Source organism: Corvus cornix, chromosome 1 (assembly GCF_000738735.6).
Source record: "Corvus cornix cornix isolate S_Up_H32 chromosome 1, ASM73873v5, whole genome shotgun sequence".
In the NCBI taxonomy this organism is placed as follows: Eukaryota; Metazoa; Chordata; class Aves; order Passeriformes; family Corvidae; genus Corvus; species Corvus cornix.
In genome coordinates, this window is record NC_046332.1 from 104,554,052 (window position 1) to 104,567,678 (window position 13,627).

The following is a 13,627-nucleotide window of genomic DNA, read 5'->3' on the forward strand; positions in this document are numbered from 1 at the left end:
TAGCAGCTAAATTCTTCTCTCCATAAAGATTTCCAGAAGGACTCATGGGTGCAGAGTCTTTAGCACTGTTGTCACCTCTCATTGTCATGTTGTGACATGAACATGAATTTTAATTGCAGATTTTTGTTCTATCAGCTGTATCAAGAAGTAGCTTTGAAAAGACAATACAGTTATTTTAAGGCATATTGAGGTTTTTAGCACCCGATAATGACAGTTCAACAAATACCCATCTGAAAGTGATATCCAGAGACTATTCCTTGTCCACTCATCTTACCCTTTATCTCTGCCAAGATTCAAGTAGCCATTTTTTGACCCCCAGGGTGAGAAAGGACAGACCAGATCCCCACAGCAGCTGGCTGAGGGATATTGAGAACTGAGGAAGCTGGTGGCAGAAGCCCACCATACCCACACTAGGTATTTTCTCACTGTAGGGTTGGAAACTGGAAGTTGCAAACCTGGTTGTGAAGGGGGAAATGGGATGTTGCATAGGAGCAGAATCAGAGTTACTTGATTCTCAGGGCCACTTGAGGCCATGTGCAAATGCATCACACAGACACAGAGCTAATCTCAAGATCTGTAATCAATTGTTAGTAAGGGACAAGGAGCAAAAATAAAATTCCCAGATATGACTAAAATTGTTTAAACCCTCAAGTAAAAATTCTCATTTGCATACAATACTCATATTTCACATAGCTCTTGAATATGTCAATTCAAAAATTATCCACAGAATTTTTTTCGTACTTCCCCACAGGCTGAGCCTGGCCCCACCACACAAGGCACTTTCCTGAAGCTTGAAAGCTGTTTAATCTTCTTTTCTGGCCCCTGTTAGATAACTTCTGAATGGATTCTCTAAGCTCCTTATACTAAAAGGTGATCATAGTGTAAGGCCAGAAGTTCCCAGGTTCCCTTCAGAGGGTGGACACATACTGGGCATGACCAGTAAGCTGTAAACACAGATAGATTTCAACCCATTGCACAAAAGGGTTTGTGTATGCTGGAGCAAATATACGTATTAGAAATTTCCTCATGACAATAAGAAATCACTAGGAAATTACTGGGAGGGAGAAGAAGACAAATATTTTTAAACGAGTGGTCTGAACCTGTCCCTTGGTGACTGATTGAAATGAGTATTATGAGGTCTGGATTCAGCCTTTTATTATGAGACACTGAGGTTCTGCAGTATATTTTTTTTCCTTTCTTTAATTTAGATCTATGCAAAAAATTGGCATGAAATACAAATAAATGACAAAGCACTGAGAATTAGGCCATTTGTCTGTAAAACCAGACATAATCCCCAAAACAGCAAAATACAGAAAAATGCATCAAAATGTATTAGCGATGACAGGCCATATATTACACAGGCTGTTAATGCAACTGTAGGTCACTTGTCAGTACCAGTGACTCACAGAAGCCTCACAGTAAATGTAAGAGGCGTCATACAGACAAATATTAATTAAAATAACAATTACTGCTAAGTGCAGCATTTTGCTAGATACAATGACAGCTGGAAGACTGGTGAGGTGCTCACAATAATGAGCAAAGTAAACATTTCCACCCTCGAGTATATACCTATATACACATATATGTATATATTGCTTGTAGGAAAGAGCTGAAGAAATATGCAAATCTCTATGAATACATCATTTTAAATGCTACAATAATCTTTCTTATTTCAAAAGCCCTCTAAAGAGAGATTTAAAAACCCCATAGCTGTTGCCTTACACTGACACCCATAGGTCTTAAGAGGCAGTGGATTTGCCCAGTTCATGTGGGTTTTCTTTCACCCCAAACTTGTCTGGCTTCACTTACCCCTAAATCCCTGTTTTCAGCACAGTGAGGCTGGGCTGGCCAGCAGTGGGGCAGCCTGCAGCAGGGAGCTCCCCCAGCATCCCTGTCCCCAACACTCAGAGGTGACCAGCAGAGCCAGGCTGGGGTTGGCCATGGGGACAGAGCACCTCTGGGACCAAGTCAGGGAGGCAAGTCTGGGATCAGCAGACAAGATTCATAGGGATGGGTACAGCTGTACCACAGCATGAGGGCTGGAGCTGAAATGCAGCCCCAAAGCCCGGGGATGGTTCTTCTCACAGCTGCTTCTGGCCACGTTGCTGCTCTCCCAGCATTGAGAGTGCAGTTTGCATGGTGTGCCAGTATCAGAGCAGCCCAACCACTCGTGTTACAGAACGTGGCAGAGCCTGTCCATGTGACCAGGGCACCTCATATTTTCTTCTGGAAGTCTCCAGATCTTCAATTTTTTTTGGACAATACTAAACATGAAGGGCTGATGGATATGGCCCCCAACCTCAATGTCGGAGTGCCACTGAACAGAGAAGCCATGCTCCAAACTTAGCACAGTGACAGTTTCCTGTCCAATTCCCCTTTGGCATGTTTTCATGAGGCACAGTTTGTTTTAGACACAGACTTACAACATTGCATCTTCTCCACCTTTAAGCCCATACGTGGGAAGGATATTGGCATCCTCTCAGTGATTCTGCACTGAGTTCCTGTTAATGTTCCTTAGCATGAGAGGTGAGTCAGAGCCACTCTTCACATCACTTTCATCTAGAAAACAGTGACTGTGTTTCTGTGCAGGCCAAAGCGTGGGGTCTTACAGGCATAACTTTGCCACAATGACTGTAAGCCTGCAGGAAAGCTATATAGATAGGACATGAGGAAGTGCTGAGTGTGCTGCTCTCATCAGTGAAGATGTGAAATAAAGTATTTCCTGATGAAGGTTCAAGGGGCTTTTTATAGCACATGAATTTTGTGATTAACTCACCAGAATTATCACCAGAGGTTTCACCTACTGATACATGTAGGCAGGGTCATAGATCAGAGCACAGACCTGGTGGGGGATGTACACACACCCCCTGTGCCTCAAGGCATGTCAGGAAGGCCTGTGGAATCACCTGCACTGAGTAAAGAAGGAGCTTGCAAAGAAACATCATCATCCCATGTCTCTCAAAGACAGGCCATCCACTTGGCCTATGAAATTTCAGATCAATATAGTAATTGTTTGAGTAATTGTGGTGCTATTTGCTGAGGTGGTAGTACCTTCCCATTACAAGCTGTCTGCTCTGATGGATTAGAGGTACTCTGGTCTATCACGGAGCTGAAAGGGTTGTACCCTTTCTGGATAACATTTGTAGCTGGAAGAGAAAAAGGTCATTTATAATTATTTTTCAGGTATACTGGCTTAGCTACTCATTTGATTTATCACGTGTCCTTTCTGACACAACATGAAATAATAAGAGAGTTAGATAGTCTTTAGAGGAAACAGGCATCCAACTCATAGAATATATCAGTTTCAATAACACAGTTCAAAGAAATACAGCTCCTTTCAGTATATTCAGGGATTTGTTCACCAGTTTGGGTTGAGCTGCTTTCAAAATAGATAGAAGAAACCTCCTTGTGTGATATAACCAGATGCCATTCGCAGAGACTGTGACATATGGTCCTTCAGATATGGAGATAATCACAGAGGATAATTCTTGAGAGCCCGTTAGGATTCCAGAGTAGCTGTCTCTGCCATGTGGTGCTTGCTGATGTCTAAATATGATAAATTCACTCACTTTATTTTCAAAAACACAGCTGAAAGAGTTTTAAAAGGAGTAGCATGAAAGCAAAAAAGTATCAACCCTAATTACTCAATCAAAGTGAGAAATATATTCCTGATTCCATCCAACTTCAAGGCAAGTTAATGAACTAAATAGAAATCTGCAGCTGAAACTCACTGATATGAGAATAATCTAATTTTCCACAATGAATGCAATAAGGATTTCAAGGGAGCCTACACAAGCTTTTGTTCAATACATGGCTTGGGCAGGCAGTGGGAATACCTCATTCCTTAACCCCTTTTCTCCCCTAAAGAAAACCAACCCTTGTATTCAGGGTAAGAAGCAAAAAATTTAAAATTTATGTTGTTATCACAAAAAGTATTTTAAAATGGGCCTTAACAGAGAGGCTGTAAACTACTGGCTTCCCCAGCTATGCACAGGGGGTCCAGGCTGGTATTTTGATCATGTGCCTCTCCCAATCTGGTATTCAACCATCAGTATTGACAAAAATAACTATCTGGAAGAAAAAAATCACAGTAGACAGTTGTGACCATCTAAAACTGCAGCAGTGCCTATGCTGCACACCTTTACCCTACACAGAAAAGGGCCAGGGCTGAAGAGCTAAACCCTTCTCCTAGCTCACTCCTACCACCATGCCTGGGTAGGTACTGGGGCCAAGGACAATGCCAAGGACTGGTCCCAAAGGGAGTGTGGGCAAGAGTCCATCAGCATCAGCTTGACATGAGATCACCATGTCATTGGACACATACAGCCACACTTTATGCCATGAAACCACTGCTCAACTGGCCTGTGGCACAAACCTTAGAGAGTACATCAGGTCTCAGGCACTTTGAAATAAAACACATGCAATAACACCCATAGTTTAAGCTGCAGGCTGAAGGTCAGAGGCTGTGCAATGCAAATGCAACCAGTCTGCTCTGCAGTGAGCCTGCCTTACGTAGCATGGTGCAAGACATATTGTGCTCCCTTAACCTGTTAGGCATAATCTGTAAATCACTCCACAGGTCCGAGATACATAATGAAAAAAGCTCCACACACCAGGATCTACAGAGTTAGAAGTTTCTTTGGGCATCAGATTACTCCCAAAACAACCTAGAAAGATGTGAAGGGAGATGGTGCCATCAGTTGAAACACTGAAATAAAGATTTTAGTGGTTGTTGCCACAGTAGCTGAAGCATGTAAAAGGAAGTCCTACAGGCTTCACAGGAAGATGTAGCACATAGGAAGACATAGCTGACTTAATGTCAGCTGATGAATCTCTATCTCAATGATATATTTACTGTCCTATTATTTGGTCTCTCTCCTGACACAAGGAATCTTTCTTGTGTTGTTTTTTTCTCTTAGTGCAATGCAAGACACACTGGATGAAATAGCATGCAGAAGGTGAAAGTCGTTCTGGCCTTATACACCTGTGAAAGCAATACGTGTGAAAATGGTGCCAAAGTATCCCATAGGTATTTTTAAACAAATGCAGTTTGAAAACTGCTGAGTACTCAGCTTACCTGGATAAAGGAGACTAAAATACTTCTGCTGAAGCTAGAATGGGGTCAGTTGTTGACAGACATGCCTTTCCACAGAGGCACATTCTATGTGTAGTATGTGACTGCTCACTTGTTAAGAAATGTCAGTGCCCAGCTCAGATGTGGAGAGTGTTCAGGAGACCTCTTCATGTCCTTTAGATCCAACATATCCCACTCCAACTGAAGAGTACAAGAAAATTGCTCAAGTCTTCAATCTCTTATATGCCTTTTAAGCATTGGAATGGGCTGCCCAAGGAGGTATTGGAGTCACCAGTCAAAGACTGCACATGGCACTAGGTGCCCTGGTCTAGTTGACAAGGTGGGGATTGGTCAAAGGTGGGACTCCATGCATCTTTTCCAGCATTAATGATTCTGTGATCCTGTCTTGCCTGAGAGGACAATCAGTTATTCTGTGTGGATTGTATAAAGCTTGGTGTGCATGCTCTGGAAACCTGTGCTTCCAGACATCAGCCGGTAAATGAGGAAGGAAAGACTGTTTCCAATTTACTTGTAAAGTTTTAACTGCTCACAAGCTCATCTATGCCACAAGGCAGCAGCAAATTGGCATTATCAGACTTGGGAATATGAATTTTGTGCATCCCAGAGTAACAGAACATCCACTGTCTGGAGGAAGAAAATAGTATGAGCAGTTAACTTTTCGTATTTGTCATTCCTTCCATTTTAAGAAATGAAAATGCTTCAAGTACTTTCATTAAACTCATTTAACAACAGAGGAACTAGAACAAAGATGCAGGATTTCCATGCTGCAGGAGATGCTAATCACCCTGGATTTGTTTCCTACAAAAATGACACAGAAAAATAGGATGTATGAATGGAGGGAACAGAAGTTTTGGACACCCATGATTAAGGCATTTTTTAACTTTTGGATTAAAATAAAGCATTTCTTGGCATTCCAAAACCAAAGCTTTCCCCTTTGATTCACTGGCCAGAAATGAAACCTTTTGTTTTCACAGAAACTATTCACAGTTTGCAGAATAGTGTGAGTTGGAAGGGACCCACAGGGATCACCGAGTGATCAGAGTCAACATTAATCTCTGCGTCCAACCCAGCTGCAAAAAAGCCTTTGGGGAGTTGACTCCTCACATCTTCCTGTTCTTCAGATGGGCACTCCTCCCCAGCCAAACTGTATTTTCCATGGCCTCACCACACAGCAGAGGTCTAGGAGAATCCTGTGATGTATCAAACTGACTCAGCCACAAGGAGGAACAGCCGTTGTTTCTCATTTTTCATGGGCACAGTTTCATCAAAGTCTTTTTTCCTGTGGCAACTTTCTATTTTGATGAAACGCACTGTTTCTCATGGAAAAATATGTGATGTTTTCTATAGGCTATTAAACACCCCTCATAAAACAGATTTGAAGAAAGAATGAATGAAGACCTTTACCACTGAAGGCAGACTTTTCCCTGTCAGAAAAACAAAAAATAATATTTGAATTAATTTGGTAGGTAATTCTTCTAAAATGATGGAAGTTTATCAAGCATTTATCTGTAAATGTATGTTACACTCAAAGATGAAGTAACACATTCTGAATTTAATAAACATGGGTGTTTACATAGCACCAATGACTTCAATTTTGTATGGCATGGCTTGGATTTTTAAGAATTATTTATTAGTAATTTAGGAAAAATGTACAGTCTGAATGTTAAACTCTGTAATCGTTCTGTTGTGCTACTTGTTTCTAAGGGGCAAATTCAATACAATTCATGTATTTTCCAGTGTAGACATATGTATAGGAAATCACTTCTATTACCCATGGCAAAATAAATTATTTAAATCTTCACATTCCTCACAAATTCCAGTCCTCTTTTTGACTAGTAATTACACAGTCATAAATCACAATTATCATGAAATATTGTGTTATTAATAACATGCTGTCCAAAAAGTCAACAATAATATTGAGAGCTTCTGTAAATTTGCTCATTTCTGCTACCTGTTGATAATCTTGATGGATATAAATGGTCATCTGAGTCATATGAGATTGATTTTGTTATCTGTTTGGCTGACATCCAAATTGAATGAGAGGAAAAACAGCTAAGAAATTATGGAGAGTTAGAAATTCCAAGTGTATTTATTTTTGTTATCATAGATAATTTCAAATACTCCCTCCAACCATTCTGGCATGAGAACAGATACAATAATGTGTCCTTAGAATTGCAGCTCTATGGATCAGTTCTACACATGGGCATTCAGGGTATTCTTGTCTTCTGTGAGCTTCCCTGCTTAGGCACTGTGCTAGAGACTAGAAAGTGGAGGTCATATTTCCCCAACAGACTGGAGAAAGAAACCCTAGAGACAAAATGGGCTTTGATATAGGTACAAGTGTAGGTGGAGGGGTAGGTGTAGGCGTGGGTATAGGCATATACTGTCCCAGACAAATAAAACTATTTTAGAAACGGAGATTTCTTTGGTAGCCTCCCAGAGGTGTCTGACAAAAAGAAGGACAAGGAAGACAAGTCTCCTCCTCGCTGTCCACAGTGGTTCTCCAGCACTGCGCTAAAAGGTGGGGGGAAGGAAAAGTTTCCTACTGTCTTTGGAGACACGGAGCTGTAAAGTGAAACAGCCAAGAGCTATTTATACAAAGGAAAAACGTACTTCAGGCTCCCCTCGCCTGTCGGGGTGGATGCCTGGAGATTCTGATCACACGGCTGCTGGGGGCTGCCTGGGACAGAGACCCCACACACATCTTCCCAGCTGGGATGAACTGCTCCTCTAGGAGCAGGAGCACACAGCAAGGAGCAGCAGCCAGCGCCAGCCCCCTCTGCGCTCCTCGGCGCGGCGGGGGATCACTCAAAAGGGGAGGAATCTCCTCTCTCCTGCTCTAGCAGCTGAATTCCCTCGCCACCACGCTGGGAGCTGGCGAGGAGGACGGCCTGGGCCAGGGCTGTCGTTACCGATGTAAATTAAACAGTTACCACCGCAGGGTGACTCTCTGCTCTTTTCCCTGAGCAGACAGCTGCTCCAGAAAACACATGCTCTGGCTGCTCAGGCTGAAAGGAAGAACCGCAGAGATTTTATTTATAGATGCAATAGGCAGGTGTTCCGCATTTAATGTCTGCCCGGTAAGAGCTGGAATTGCCTCTTTGCCCACAACGACTACGTACTTGATTACTTTCTGTGTACGTAATGCATTATATATACTCTATACCTCTCTCTTCCCATTGGGATTCAGTGCATAACCTCTGTACAGCTGTGTTGCCCTCTCCTGCAGCAAAACATTTACTGATCTTATCAAGACAGAAAGATAAAGTGCCGCAGACTGTGGAAAACTAAACTTTAATGGAGGAGTTCACGCCAAGGTGTGCCTGCTGTGTTTCTGGATGGCAGAAGAGTGTTGTGCAATGAACGTCCGTCCGTCATTTCAGCACGAAATGTTTCATCAAGGCTTGGAAAGCCGTGTATGAAATATTAATTAAGTACCGCTAAGTCTCACTATACCATTGTGAAACTGGCACAGTGCAGCTTTGTGCAGGTTGTTTTCAGAAACTGTTGCCTTTTATTTCAGCTACTTGATCATAGCATGCTGCATAATTTATATATGTAAGAGCCTTTTGTAGGGCACTTTGGTAGAAAAGCTCATAAGTACCACAGAAGCTGGGATCTTGTCAATATTAACAAGGATTTTTTGAGGCTGGCAAACAAGCACAACAAAAGCAGTTCCTGTGCTTGTTGCCATCCATGATTTTGGTAACTGCAGGTTTGCTACAATGACTTCTGACAAAGCAGTAAGAAAGCAAAACTAAGCTCTCCCAAATCCAAATGAAACAAAAAAGACACCTTGCTGTTAATGCAGGATGCCAGCCATACTGTGGCACAAATGCATTTTGAAAATGTATGAAAATGAACTTTCAAATGGTTTTCATTTGAACTGAGGGAGAAGGCAGATCCTTTTGGGATTGCAGTGCTATGCACCAATCACCAAGAATGCAGAGCATAGAAGCATGGGCAACTCCACTGTAGATTGCCTCTGACAAAACTGGGAGATTTTTTTTCCACAGTTCTTGATCAGAATAAATATTCTGACATGCCATTTTTACATTAGGGAAAGGCATCATCAGATTGAGGATCATTTTGAAACTCTTTCCCTCTTTGGAAATACCTTTTTTGTGTTTGGAAAAATACCCATAAGAAACAGTAGAGAGGGCTGTGGAGGGCTGGGGGGTGTCCTCAGAGGCTACTTAAGAGGCCATTAGTGTCAAAGAGACCATCCGGTGAGCAGACCTCAGCTGGGAATCATCAGGAAGCACCACCACAATGCTTCCTGCACAAGCAGGTAAGCAGCAGTGATGCAAAAGTCGGGCATGGCAGCACGACAGCACAGCTCCAGACCTGTGAGTGTAAGGATTAATGCCACCAGAGTTGCCTACCCAAAAGCTCAGTGCCTATCCCACGCCAGGTATCCAAACTCCCTTGCCCCACAGTGCAGAGAGCACCTTCCTCTCCTCCTAGGCTGTGGAGGGAACCTCTGTGATGAGCTTGGGTTGGACCCCCTAAAATTTACAGAGCTACAGCTGGGTGAGGGGAATGCAAGGGATGTGCCAGGACTAAGAATAAAGCTCGCAACTCTTTGCTTTCCAGCTCTACAATTAAACTGCTAAAACATGTTGACAATATGCCTGAATCTTGTTGGAACATCTATGGCAGAAAAACAGCTTATGCCTGCGCCTGTAATTACTTATAATTAGAATGTGTAATTGGGATGTGGACAAACAGCTAGGCTCAACTGCATACAGAGGCCTGTCCCTGCCACAGCAAAATTTTTAGAAAGATCAAACAACAATAATCACATTTTGTAGGTGCTAATTTTCATAGCCTGGTAAAGAACCATATACAATAACTTGCTGAACAATTCTGGTTGTTTACAGTTCTGCACCCTTAAAAGACAGAGTGTAGTCAAGATATTTTGAGAAAGCCAGTGTGTTCTTTCACATTCTTGACAATGTCTGTACAGCACAGAGGATCACCCTGGTCTGCACTGTGCACAGGGCTATGCCACACATCCTTGAAAAAGCGATGGTAACCTGAGTAAGTAACGGCCTCTAGAGCCAGAGCACAGATAAGCAAAAGGAAATGTGGCCCTGGGTATCTTGTTGGAGAAGGGTGCAAAGAGGTGTGCTTGATGCTGTTTCCACTGCTGTGGCTGCCCAGGAAAAGGGATTCAGCAGCAGCAGCTGGGAAGCCCCAGGACATTGGTGTTGGACAGTCCCTCAGTCAACACAGCCCCTCTCCTTGCCTCTGACTGCCATCCCTTGGTACTCCAGGCCCACATGTTTTCCCATTGGCACCTATGGGCAGAAAAACGTCTGTATATAAGACCAAAGGCAAAGGGCAAGCTGGGCAAAAAGATGACTTGGAGGACCAAGCCATCTGGAGGACACAGCACAGACTGTGCCAAGACAGCCCATCCAGGCTCTGCCGGGCGTTCCACCTCACTGCCATCTGTGCTCTGCCCAGGGCCCCCAGGCACAGACCATGAATCCAAACACAGAGTGCTACTGATACCTGTCAGAGAGGACATTCAAATGGAAGTGAGATGCTTTGCCACTTCTGCTCCCCCATTTTCCTGGCAAGGGAATAATTCTCCAGAAAATGGAAAGTATTCAAGGAGTTATTCGTGAACATGGCGATGCCACAGCATCTTCCATGTCCCACCAAGACAGTGATGCTGGGAGAACAAAACAGAGCAGGTCACACAAGAGACAGCACTTTTGTCCTAACCCTTATGGCAGTGTTGAAGAGCTGAAAAAATGTAGAGGAAGAGGGTTAAATAAAAAAAAAAAATTTAAAGTCACAATATCCCTGAGGAAGTTATTCAGTAGATATTTCCGTCTGGTACATAATGAAGCTGCTTCTCTATCATTGATGGGTTTTATTCTCCACAGGTTCCCTACAGAAATGTAGACAAGTACCAAGCCTGCTCAGCCTACAGGAAAAAGCAACTGCTGACTTGCAAGTAGAGCCAAAGCCTCAGTCAAAAATAGGCTGGATTTCAGGATTCACTCCAGTAGGAAGACGAGGCACAAATCTGGAAATTGCAGGTGAGTTTCTAGGGAACTGGAAATCCATCTGAGAAAGCGCAGCTTACCTGACAGGAAGCATTCTCCATGCCCTCTGCATCAAAATATTTGCAGGGAGGCTAAAGCAAGGAGAGACAAGAAGGCTAAATTTGGCCAGCGACCTCCCTTGCTGCACAGGAGACCTGATGCTGTGCAAATATTTCCAGTCAAAGACATAAACTGCAGCCCAAAATCCAAATATTTTCTCAGAGACACCTATTTCCCCCAATATTTACTTTTTGTAAGTATATTATCAGATGGCGAGTAAAAATTATTTCAGATCCCTAAAGGCACATAGGCACCCTCATGCTCACAAGAACACAGTGGATGGGCTAATTGTTTAACTTCTCAGTTTTCAATGGTGGCAGGCTATTAAATCAGCTTGGAGCTGACTCGGTACGATGCCCTTCAGTTGCAGAGCTGAAGATTTGTTCCTGTTCTCCCTAATTACTTTGGCATAATTAGTTTCTGCATTGCAACTGATTTGGCCTCTCTCCTGCCAGCACAGTGTTTTGTCAGTGGCTACTCCAAAGTTCACATGTGCCATTTTGCCCTTACCTACCACATCCTCTATGCCCCTAAGTCATTTGGAAGAAGACACTTTTTGCCTGTGCTGATCATTTAAGCACTGTACGTGTGCCTAATTATTTTCTTTAGTAATCTATCTAATAATGAAGTAAAGGTTCTTTGTAATAAGGGAACTCTTACTCTTGCAAAATTCCAGTCCTCCTTTATGGTAGCTGGCTTTAATGATAGTTCATGTACTTTTGCTTACAGATGAACCACTCTTGAATGTTTTCAAAACTCATAGATGAGTACTATCTGGCCCTAGTGATTAATTCATTTTTAAATTGTCCCTCATTTTTATTACCTGCAAGAAAACAAGAAGCTCTAGAGCAGGTACTTCCCCCTTGTCCACTGTGGTGAAGATAAATGCAAGGAATTTGTTTCATTTTGCTGCAATTTCCTTATTATCCCCAACAGTTCCTTTTCAAAATGACAGTATCATCTGAAGGACACATTGGATGGAATGTATTTGTTTCTCTCACTGCATAGTTTATGCAATAAATCTTCTTTTACTTTTCCAACAAGCTCTGTGGTTGGCAAGCTATCCTATGACTACCAAAGCACTACTGAGCAAATAATTTGATTTTTCCCTCCAATGATGGGGGTTTTCCCTTTTTTTTCCAGCCAATTGCTACTGCAAGCATACTGAAACTGCCTCCCCCTTCACAGACTCCTGATCCTGAGGTTCTTGGGAAGATTTTCACTTTCTTTCCCCTCCCTACTAGTTACAGTCATCTATAAAGTGTGTGTTCCTTCCCACTGACTTCACACAATCTTAGAATTTACTTTTTTCCTTCCTTTGCTTGCTTAAGAATACAAACTGCTCTTTTAAAAAACATACAGCACCTTGCAAGTGTTTTAGCACACCTTTATAGCACAAATTTTAAAAAATTACACTTCCAGTGAGTTCTTGTACTGAAAACCCCTGATACTTTTCTTCACTAAGCCTGCAGGTCCCAGGCCCTCTGCAATATGCTGCAGAGACACAGAGGAGACAGAGAGTCCCAGCTCCAACCAGAAATGGAAATACAAGCATACACTATGCAGCAACTTTTCAATATTTAAACACTCACCAGACTCTACAACACTTCACGTAGCACAAGATAATCTAATTTATAATAATACTGTGGCAAAATAAACCAATATATATGTCTTCAACCTGCACAGCCACATTTGGAGAAATGTCATTGTGGGCACAGTAGAAGCAATGTGTAATAAATGTTTCATTGGCTCCCACAGGTAATATTTTTGCCAAGGCAGCTGGAGAAACTGTGCAAGTTTACTAGCCCTCATATTCAAGCTCAGCATCTATTTGGGGAAAACAGCTGAGGACTATACGCAAATTTATGTCATAAAAATAATAGAAAGCCTCAATTGCAGTGACATATTTAGCTCAGACAGTATCACTCCATTATTGTTGTTGTTATTGCTAATACTAACACCAGTATTACAACACCCAAAGCATGGGAAGTTTCAAAGTTTCATATATATAAAAAACAGATCTTGCATGATGGGGATAAGAATTGACCAGGGCTGGGAATCCCAGCAACTGCATTGATTCAAAATTGTTCCAAAGCTTTCTTTTATAACAGACCTTTTTCCAAGTGCAGTACATGGGGATGTGCATAACACAGGGATGCAAGAAGGTAGTAAATACATATATCTTCTTAGAGTCGGCTTTTGACTGTAATGGTGGCTTCTGAATGAGTTGGATTGGCTTTTCAGTGCCAAAAGTACTGGAGACCATTACTTTCAATGACTCCCAAGAGTTGAAGTAATCTCCAGAAAGCCCAAGACTTCTGAAAAGTCAGGACGCTTAATTGCCACCCATTGCTCTCATGCTTCTCCTTTGCCATGCTCACCTACAAGGGATATTTGATGGAGGGATAAG